Here is an 11,514-nt window from a genome sequence, read left to right as displayed (position 1 = left end):
TTTTATAGCATCTGAGTATTAGAAATAGATGGATTTTAAAGACAGAAGCATGGAGATTCCAATTCATTAAAACAGGAAATAAAAATAAAATTAAGTAATAAATCAAGTTACAGTAGCAAAAGTATAAATCTTCCTGTGTACTCCAAAGAAGGTAAACAGTCAACTTGTTAACTTTGTAAAAGGCAGGGCATAGAAACACTTTGAATAGACAATCTCAATAATTTTCATTCAAGAAAAAATTCACACAAAAAAGAAGGAATTCACAGACAATTTCTTCAAAAGGCAACTTTGCTGGGTTTGGTGTGGGTTCAGACAAATCCTGGAATTTTGTTTAGCTGTAGAATTAATCATGGATTATTTGTCTAAGTAAAATGTTAACAACTGAAAATTGGGTCCTCTAATTTCTGTTGCCCAAGTGCTTTTCCTTTGACCTTGGCACAGGCCCTGGACAGACAGTTATACTTCTAAGCTTTGTTATTGTTGTTGTTCTGTAAAATAACAATAACTTTAAAAAGTAGTAGATGGAATGTATGAGTAACAAACCTAGGGTGTTTAAAGTAGTTACAATGTGTCACTTCTGATAGCTCAAGGCAGTTTGGAACTCAAAATACAGATTTATCCTGCCACTTAAATAATTTCACCTACTGTGTAGGAAGCACAAAGCCTTGAATAAAAACAAAATGCAACCTTGCCTTATTTTGCTGAGATTTCTTTCTCTATCTGGAATGTCTAGTATTAAAACGTCATTCTTTATTTACTGTTGGCAGTGTTTGAGGAGCCACTAAAATACCCTTTTTTATGAAGCTAAGGGAAGATAAGAAACCCATTACTTGGTGAGTAGACAACTGTCTTTGGTTTGTGGGACATGTGACTTGAGATAAAGAGATTTGACTAAATGGTCTTTTGAGTTCCTGTCTGATTTTTATTACTGATGCAATCGGAAAGAACATCTCTGACTCTTAGTAGCGATATCACCTGTTCCCTGTCATTCCTATGCATGTTTGTCTTTGCATAATTAGGCAAGGGACATTTGGAAAGCATGGGTTCACAGAAAGAAGAGAGTGAGAATAGAAAATGGTCACCCAGCATTAGAAAGTAACATGCATGAGACAAATAGCACAAAAAGCAAGGAGGGCCTTCCATGAGATCTCAGTGTCTTTTCCTTGTTCTTGGAATGGACTAGAACTGAGAATTCTTCCCCATGCCACTTAAAATCTACTTGTGAAAAAACAGGTTCCAATTTTCTTTTTGGATTTTTTGTAGTTGTTGTTTTAAAATTGTTATTGTAAAGGCGATATACAGAGGGTTTGCAATTACAAGTCAGGTAATGAGTATATTTCTTTTTGAACAGTGTCATCTCTTCCTTAGTTTCCTCCCAGTTTTTCCCTCCCGACACTCCTCCCCCACTAGTTGTATTAGTTCATTTTCAACACAGTATCTAGTGTTCCATTATTTCTGTGCTCCCCCTTGCCCTCCCCCAAACAGATAAACTTACATACAAGACAAAAAGTACAAAAACAAAACAACAAAGGATAAAAATCAAGAAGAAAAATAATATAAAACATATTGGCATATATGCACAGTAGATTTCTATGTTGACTAGAAAGAATGATATTGTACCATCTGTAAGTAAATTGAATGACTTGAAAATATATTAAGCAAAGGAAGCCAGACCCAAAGAAACATAAGTTGCATGTTTTCCCTCATTTGTAGCAACTAGAAAATTGGATGTAAAAGACAACAAATACACCTGAACATGATACGTTATACATGACTCTATACATTCACACAGTGAAACCAATGGATGGTATTCTTAGGATAGGTTCACAAAGGCTCAATAGCTATGGGGATATGATCATATCCAATGATGTTTATCCAAATGAACTCCACAAAATGAAAACAGGTTGCAACTTTGAACCAAAAAGTAGACCAGCCAGGTGCTGGTCACTCAGACCTAAAATCATAGCTACTCAGGAGATCAAGATCTGAAGATCATAGTTCAAAGCCAGTACAGGCAGGAAAATTGATGAGGCTCTTATCTCCAATTAACCACCAAAAAAAAATGTGTAAATGGGGCTGTGTCTGAAGTGATAGAGAGCACTATCTTTCAGCACAAGAACTTTAGGACAGCTCCCAGCCCTTGAGTTCAAGTCACAGGACCAGCACCAAAACAAAGAAACAAAAAGCCAGACACAAGTGGTTCCAGCTTATAACCCTAGATAATCAGGAGGCTGAGATCTGAGGGTATGGGTTCAAAGCCAGCCTGGGCAGGAAAGCCTGTGTGATTGTTTATCTCCAATAAATTACCAAAAACAAAAAACCTGGAAGTGATGCTATCTCTCAAGTGGTAGAGTGCTATCCTTGAGTAAAAGAAGCCTGGGAACAGCACCTACACCCTGAGTTCAAGCCCCAGGATGAGCCAAAAATTAAGCAAACAAACAAACAAAAGCGTTGATCAAGGAGGGAAAGGCCTCCATGTAATGACTTCTTTTGCTTATTGAGAAAAATCACCATTCAAACATTAGCCATTCTTAAAAATAGGCAAAAGATACACATGGTGCATCCTTAAATAAATGGAATGGTCAAAATCTTATCCTGGAGATAATCAAATATATTTTTTTCCTAGGATGGTCTCAACTCTTTTTGGAGTTTTTTAGCCCCCGTGCTCCCCCGACCCGCGGGAGAGACGGGGAAGGCACACCCCGACCGGACAAGCCAAGAAAGGAGAAGGGTGGGCAGGCCACCCACACCCAGCCCTCCCTCATGGGAGGACAATCAGATGGCCTGGGAGTCAAGTCAGCGCAAGATCTCGTTTATTGGGGAAGTACGTGCCACTAATATAAGGCACAGGAGCCAATCAAGTCTAAGATCGGCAGGAAGGGGAGGCATGAGCTGTCCATCAAGGGCGGAAGAGCCAGGGTGTCACAGGCCACAGAACCACCTCCAGGTTATAACCAAAGACACTTGTAGCAGCTGCGCGTTGTTGTTAGGCGCCGCCATCTTAGCCACATGTGGCCCCAATTTTGAGAAACAGGTGCGGCCAGCTAGTTGACTTCCAGTTCCACAAAACCATAACTTTGCATATTGCTATTAGAATTAATATTTCTATCATGTAAATATAGGGATATGGCAGTTTTCTGTCTTAATTTGTACTAAAAATAATAGTTATTCTTCAGGTTAATCTGTGCCAGACACAGGATTCAGCATTTTACACTAAGGATAACTGTACTCACCACAACTCTTGATATAGGCACCATTGTTATTCCCTTTTCCTTTCCTTCTTTTTTTAAAAATAAGTTTATTATGCTAGGAATTGTTGAGGGATTTCAGATGCAAGTGTGGGGATTAGGAAAGATGACCAGCCTAACTCATGGAGAAACAGGAAGTAGTTACGAAACTTTGTAGTTTGTCAGGTCGATATTTTATAACACCAGGTAGGCAACAGAATTCATGGAGGCTCTGAAGGCAGCCCTGTGTGGGTCATTTGTGTTCTTAAGCCAGGATGAAAAAGGAGAGGTTACCCACAGAGAGCAGGCCAGGGAGCAAGTCAGGAACCTTGGCCACTCTTGAAAGTTTGAAAGTAGAGTCAACAGAATATTCTGGGCAGGATAGTGGGGGATCAAAGGCTACCACCCCCACCCCTAGGTTTGCTAGCTTGAGTTTCCAGTAGCTTTTCAGGTAGCCTGCCACAGGTGTCTCACAGGCCTTCACGTCCCCCACCCCTCCACTAAAAGATGAGGCGATGGTATATAACCAACCCCCATGCTCAGCTGAGGGGAGGCCTTTCCTGAGCCCTTCCAGCTTCCTTAGAAGCCCCACCACCCCGTTTTTCTTAGCACCTATGCACCCTTTGCTTCTTGGTTACTTTTCCCCAGAAAAAGTTTTGAGAAAGACAGAGAACTTGCATCCAGAAAACCCTATTTCTAAAGTTTTTACTTCAAAGGAAGGGAAGCTTCAAGAGCGGGGTGGGAGGAGGAGGACTTCTTTGTTTTTTGCAAAAACCTGAGGCCGGGCTTCCAGGCAAAGGCCTGGGCCGTCCACTCAGGGGGAAAGCCACGGTTTTCCCAGGGCTCTGGGCACACCAGCCACTGGGTGGGAAGAAGGCTACGAGCCCTCCTGTAGCTTCTGTAGCTTCAGAGCCTCCTGCACTCCTAAAATGTCAGTCGGAAAATGAAGAGACTGGACGACTGGGGAGATGCCCTATTTCCTTTTTCAAATATGCAAATTATAATCAACTTGTCTTTGTTGAAAAAGTGAAAAAGCAGCCCCCTCCAAAGGACAAAAGTCACAACTATTTTTTTTTCTTTTGGGCTGCCATTTCATTTGGATGAAATCAAGTGTTAAGAAGTTTTGCTTATCTTCCAAGACTACAAGAGCAAAAGTACAAGTAAATAATGAATCTTTGATTTTTAGCCAGAACATTTATCATGATTCAACACCCAACCCTATTAGTGAACATTCAGCTAAAGAGAATGCAGTGTTCAGAGACTTGCACACTCAAGGATGTGTCTGGAACAAACCATAGGAGAGAGGTTTAGGAACAGATGACTTGGGACCCAACTTGAATTTATGAGAAAACGATCCTAACCAATTTCCAGTCAGGATAAATTCATGGATAGCTATAAGTTCATCAACAATTTCAAATTCTTAGAAGACACCGTGACTATCATATACAAATACAGTTTCTTAGGAATGATTAATTTGCATTCTGCTTGAATTCTTGAGAAACCTATTGGTTCTTTATAGATTAATACAACTATATTGAGGAGTTATTTCTAGTCCTACCACTCAGTGTCACAGTAGTACCTTTAGTTGAATAGTGGAACTGTCTACTATCCAACAATCTGATTGTTGGGTATGATCTCCTACAAAAGGTCTGAAGAACAAAGAAGAAGCTTTGAATATGTGAATCTAAAGTTTCAATATTCCCTCAAGAAATATAGGTCACAGGTAGCACTGTGTGAGATATATTTTGGTGAAGGGTGGGAATTAGATAGAGAAGTTGAAACAGTGAAAGAGGGAAGAAGGAATGAATTAAAGAACAGACAGAAAGTGAGAGGAAGAGAGGGTGATACAGAAATGAAAAGTAACTGAGAAGTTTGTCTTCTGCTGTGGTTGCTCATCATATTTTCCCTGTTTTGTGTATGTGAAAGGGGGAGGCTGGAAGCAAATAAAGTGGATCTACCAGAACCACTGTACTCTCTGGTCACTCCAAGTAACTCATTATTTTTTGGAGTCTTGTACACACTGTAGAAACTGTTATCCAAACTCTATCTCCATACTCAAAAGCATGGATACTTCCACATGGACTATGAAGCTGCCATGAAATGCCATTTCTTTCAAAAATCTGTCACCTTTGATTTGATTTTAATGTAGGTGTTCTCCTTTATATGAACTTGAGGGAGTATTAGGGAATTGGTGAATTTTAAAGTTGGGTTTTTATTCATTTCTTGCTTTAGTTCATCTTGTATGCAGAGATCCAGTGTGCCCTAAACTTGCTCAATTAAATTCAGCCCTCCATCAGGAATAAATGACCAAGCTGTCACAGTTTCCTAGAACCTTTTTCTTTTAGACTCTGAGAAATGTGTATGCATTTAAAAATCTTCTCTTGTCTCTACAATTTTTCAAACTATGATTTTTCTGCATGCTGCTGACCAAAGAAAAGGCATATTCACTATCTTTGCATTCCAGAGCACAGCCACCAGACAAAGTAAGTTTGCTGAGACCAAATCCAGTAACAGATATCAATTGCTTGGAAAATAGTTTGGAGTTTAACTTAATGTTATCTTTTCCAACAGGCTATTTGTAATAGAGTCAGATGATATCCTACCAAGCCTCAGGAAGAAACTGGCAGCTTTCTGTGTTTAAGAGAACTGACTCAAAAACTTTTGATTGGTTCTCAGGAATGAAAGTTTACATTATCAGCTTTATGTCCAAAAGAAAAATCTGAACAGTACAATATAAAAAAAAAACTCTAGCAAATATAGCATGTGGTTTGCAGCATGTCAAAAATAAGAATATAGTATAGTATTTCAAGTTTGGAAAAAATCATAGGTAGACAAAGTATTGCCAAATGAAAATTTATAGTTTTCAAGGAGAGTTTCATGCAAAAGGTCCTCAGGAGCTGTAATTTCCTAGAGTTCTATTTGGTTATGCTATTTTGCACAAAAGCTCATCATTTATATTAATACAACAGAAATAAAGGAAAAACCACTGGGTTCAACTCATAGTTCTTTAGCACTGGGATATTGTTTTAATATCCCTATGTGGAACTGAAAGAGAATACAGAAAACCAAAGATCAGAAACAGTCATCCTGGATTATGAAAAGATTTGATGTATACTAGGTTACACAGCAACTTGCTGACTTGCTTGAGGCCCTAAAGAGAACTCTACTGATGTCACAAACAGAACCAGTATTTTCCAAAGGCTGACTTCTGTGGTAATGCCCAAAATATTTGAAATGTAAGATTCAACTTCCTCTTAAATCTCCACTGCCAGTTTTCTTTAATAAAATCAAAAGTAGAAAGAAAAGATTATAGGATACTATGATTATTTAGTAGCCTTCAGTAATCTATTTCTCATTATAAAATGGCCTGAAAAGTAACACCAAAGTTAGAGATGAACAGTTTGCCTTCATCATTGTCAGTTTCAGGAGTAGCAAGACTCTTTGTTTTACCTACTCACAGGTTACTTTGAGGCTTCAAGATGATAAATATGAGAACTATGTGGATTATGTAGGGACTCTGTCAATGGAATTATTATAAAATCTACAAGTTTGTGTGTTCTTAACTTTCTAACTAGCATATGTGTCAATAAATGCTTTTATTGTTATGGAGTTTACATGATCAAAAGTGATTACATTTTAAAAAATTGTAGTTAATGTTCTCTCTTTTGTAGCTTTCAACCTGGGAACACACACACACACACACACACAATCATAATAAACTTCCAATATATAAATATTTTTCTTATGCTTATGTTATAGTGGAGCACAATCCTACAGTGTCACTTTCTGAAGTTAACAGGAAAACATTCAATTTAGCTGATGATTTCTGAAAATGAGCAAACTAAAGACAGAACAATAGTTCCAAAAAATCAGGCTATTTTTCAAAATGAGTATGCTGATAAAAATAATTTCATTGCCTCCAGTAAGTTTTCGAAATGATTAGAATTTTCTGCCTTGGAAGTTTGCAAGTGGAAACTTACTGGACTAAGAAATAGCATGCTCCTTGGTGAGGAGTGATAGGAGATGGAAGGTCTTACACAGTTACTACAGAAGATTTCCTAAGAGGACCAATTCATCTCCACCCACTCTAGGACTGAATGTATTAATTAAGGGCTAAAAGCACACCCTTCTTAACGTCCAGTTTGTAAACTTAGCCTTCCTATTCAAGAATTTATCTCCTATAAATGAAAGACACGAACACTAAGTATGCCTGTGTCCAGAACAGAATGGACATGCGTGCTTTGCTGCCTGCCCCTGCTGAGTCCATCTGCTGTGATGGCAAGGTGCCCACTGGCAAGCTGGCCCATTTCACTTCCGCAGAGCTTCCAGCTTTCCCAGTGTCTATGAGGGGATGCACTATGGTGAGAGATAGCTTTCCACAAACAGCGCTTCCACCAACCTGCATATGGGTCTGTTTGCACTTGACCACACTTGTTGGCTCTCATGTGTCATAAAACAAGTGCTCCTAGCATGAGTAAAATAGGGCAGGCTGTACGAGTATTTCAGGCACCAATGAACACAGAACACTTGCAACACTTCCGGAAGAAAAAGGCTCAGAATGGCTAGGAGGTTGAGGATGGAAGGGAGAGGAAAATGATCCGTCCATCTATTATTAGTGTGAGAGGTAAGAAGTAATATTACACCGGAGACTCAGTGTGAGCACTTTATTGTCCTGCATAAAGCAGGTTTCTGTCTCTCATCTGTTTGTATAAATGTCTTAGGGATACAGTAAGTACACTTGGAGTATTTTTCTGTCTTCTGGGACCCCAATGGCCTGATATAACCTGTCCTTTTTCTATCCCTCTTAAATATGAAAGAACCAAATAAATGGAAAGGAGGTAAAGGCTAGGAACTTTAGAACAGAACAAGAAGAGTCAAATATTTTAAGGACAAAAGTTTCTACAAGGCGAGCACTCTACCACTAGGCCATATTCCCAGCCCAATGATGATATTTTTTTTTTGCCAGTCCTGGGACTTGAGTGGACAAATGTTTCTAGAAATGATACTGCTCTTTGTCAGTGTTATAGTGTAGTTACAAAAGGGAAAGATGATCCTGAGTAAAACAGACATGATCAAGACATGACATCTAAATGTACAGAACTTTCACGTAAGTTCAAAGGACAGGACAATCCAGAAGGGCAAAAATTACTATATTTACATGTTCAATTATTCATTAATTAAGTCATTTAAAATGTACTGAATGCATACTAACCATGGGCTGGGTGCTACAAATAACACACACAACATATTTTTGAATAAAATCCTTTTGCTTATGGAGCTAACATTCTGGAGCAGGGAGAGATAATAAATATTCAAAGCAACATATGCCACAATATCAGGTAGTAATAAAGGCTAAGAGAAAAATGAAGATAAAAAAAAGGTTACAAAGTGACTGCTCACATTAAAGTAGGTATCATTTACTCCCCTTCTATCCAAAGCCTCCTCATCAATTCCAAACCATTTCCCAGAGAATCACTGAGGATACCATTTAAACAAAATCTCTGGATGTGAAAGAATGAGCCATGAGAAGTTCTAGGAGAAGAGTGGTCATTGTAGGAGAAACAGTAAGTGCAAAGGTCCAGCTAAGCAAAGGCTTGGCTTATTTCAAAACAGTACTGCGGAAAGAAGGAATAGGGACATGAGATGAGGCTAGAAAGAGAGAATTCGTCCAGACTATCGAGGAATGGTAGGTAATGTTTGTAAAGGCTCTGCATTTTGTGTGGTGTGTGTGTGTGTGTGTGTGTGTGTGTGTGTGTGTGTGTGTGTGTGCCAGTCCTGGGGCCTAGCTTCTGTCCCTGAGCTTCTTTGCTCAATGTTAGTGCTGTACTACTTAAGCCACAGCTCCACTTCCTGCTTTTTGGTGGTTAATTAGAGATAAGAGTATTACAGATTGTCTTGCTTGGGCTGGCTTTAACCCACAATCCCAGACTCTTGAGTAGCTACGATTATAGGAATGACCCAATGGCACCTAGCTAAGGCTCTGCTTTGAACACAATTTGCTTTGAAGTGACAGAGTGTTATAGGTGAATGAAGAATAGATTAATGACATTATCTCTAACTTGTACTTTTATAAGCTATTCTTGCTTTATTTCAGAGAGATCAGCCATAGGAATGAAAACCAGAGGCAGAAGCCCAGCCAACTAACTAGTAAAATGATATATACAACAAATAACAATAAATTAGATTGAATGGTTCTAAGTATATGGGATGTATTTTGATGGTACACATTATAGAATCTACTAGGGTGTCAGTGGAAATGAGACACAAGAATAACACCTATGTTTGAGTATAAGAATCTGGTTGGCTGCTAGGAACCTACAGAGATGAAGAAAGATAGGAAGAATAGAGCATAGCAGAAAAGAGAGTAATTAAGATTTGTGTTTGAAATGGTCCTAAAGAAAAGTCCAATTCAGACTTCTATCAGAATCTATAGTCAAAAAACTAAGAACACATACATTAATGGCAAATGCTCACTAAGTGAAGGCACTGTTGTAGCTGTTGTTAAAACCAAATGGGCACCTTGTTCAGCTTCAGAGGAGCTGTTGCTCAGGGAAGTTTCATGAATGAAATGGGCCGATTCAGATAGGGCCAGAATTGTTTAAGCCAGCCCATAATGTGTTCCAGTTCTGAGCCTGAAATATGGGCAATGCTATTCCATGTTCTGATGCAATAGTCATCTAGAAAGGAAATGGTAAGAGACTGCAGTGGTAACTTCAGTAGTTGTCCCCTGCTACACAACAGAGGGATGGCTCTCCAAGGGTTTAGTCTCCTCTGGGAAGCTTTAAAGATTCGACAAAAAGGATCTTCTTTGGGTAGACAGATTCAAAACCTTCAAGGATAGTGTGTCTAAGAATACAAAATTTAAGAATGCTTTCTGGTAACTGTGTGTTTGAAATGGCCATTCAAGGACATACTTCTGAGGCGAGGCATGGAATGTCAGCCAGCACTGGTTAGGGAACAGGGCAGGAAGAGCTGTATACTCATCCTTTGTATGTCTAAAGAAGGCACAAAGCCCATGTCTTAGATATATATCTATCAAAGTCAGCTTGCTATTCAGAATGGCGCCTTGGAAGCCGTGAGTGACAGGAATACTACCATGCCTCAAGCACACAGGAGACCCCAGTTTCTTTTTGAACTAGCTACAGTCGCCCGTGTGTGATGTTGTTATTTGTGTTATAAGATGGATAGAATTTCAGAAACTGCATGAAGTAGGTAGCAGATAACTTAAGGGCTTAGGCTTGCATCTGTCTCCAGCAAAGTATAACTTGAAAAAAAAAGGTTGACTTGAAGAAACATCCCTTACTTCTTTATAATGGTGTTTTAAAGTTCAGTATTACTACATTAGTGATTGTGAGATCAAAGGAGGATATTTATAGAAGAGGATCACAAAGGCTCAGTAGTTCTCAGTAGTGATCACATAAAATGACATTTTTTGAAATGAACTCCAAGAAAAGGAAACAAGAGATTTTTTTGTTGTCTTTTCCTTTTGTCTTATTTGTTAATTTGTCTTTGGGAGGGTATGGGGCCCAGAAAACATGGGACAAAGGGTAAACAAATACAGCAGTGATACTCACTAGACACCATGTGGAAAATGATCTATACAACTTGTGGGTGGGGACAGGAGGAAAAAAGGAGAGATTCAGTGAAGGTGTGACATGGTCCCAAAAGAAATACACTCTTTTAAGTGACTTATGTAACTGTAACTCCTCTGTACATCACCTCTATATTAACAATAAAATACATTTTAAATGAAATTGATTTGTTGAAATAAACAAGCAGGTTTTCTGTGGAATGTCCCATAAAAAATATAAGTTCTATATTTTCATGCTGATTCAACAGAAAGCTTGTTTTAACTGTTTTCCAGTTCTGAATAAGTTTTTGATATGGCTTGAAGTATCCTGTAATTATATCAAAAATTTAAATGATTTCAATGTTGAAGACCTTTAAGAGTGCTATGGTGATTTTTGACAATTTTTGTATATGACAATTTGACAGCTAACACTCCAACAGTCATGAAGGGGCTGAGACACATTATATTTGCTAAACCTTCAGACACAGACATAGAAAGAGCTTGGCTGAAAGACCAGAAGGTCCTGCCTCTTATGTTTTGTTTGTACGACAGTGTGTGGCCATGGACAGGGTGCTTTAGTTCCCTCTTTGATGAAATGGTAGTCAGTGTTAGATAGTATCTTTCTTTCAAAATTAATGTTCCAAAAGTATGCTCTAATCCTCAGCCAACGTAGAGGATAAGATGAAAGTTCTACAGCATAAAAAGAAAAACAAAATT

The sequence above is a fragment of the Perognathus longimembris genome, chromosome 15 (genome assembly GCF_023159225.1).
Source record: "Perognathus longimembris pacificus isolate PPM17 chromosome 15, ASM2315922v1, whole genome shotgun sequence".
In the NCBI taxonomy this organism is placed as follows: domain Eukaryota; kingdom Metazoa; phylum Chordata; class Mammalia; order Rodentia; family Heteromyidae; genus Perognathus; species Perognathus longimembris.
This window is presented reverse-complemented; position numbering follows the sequence as displayed.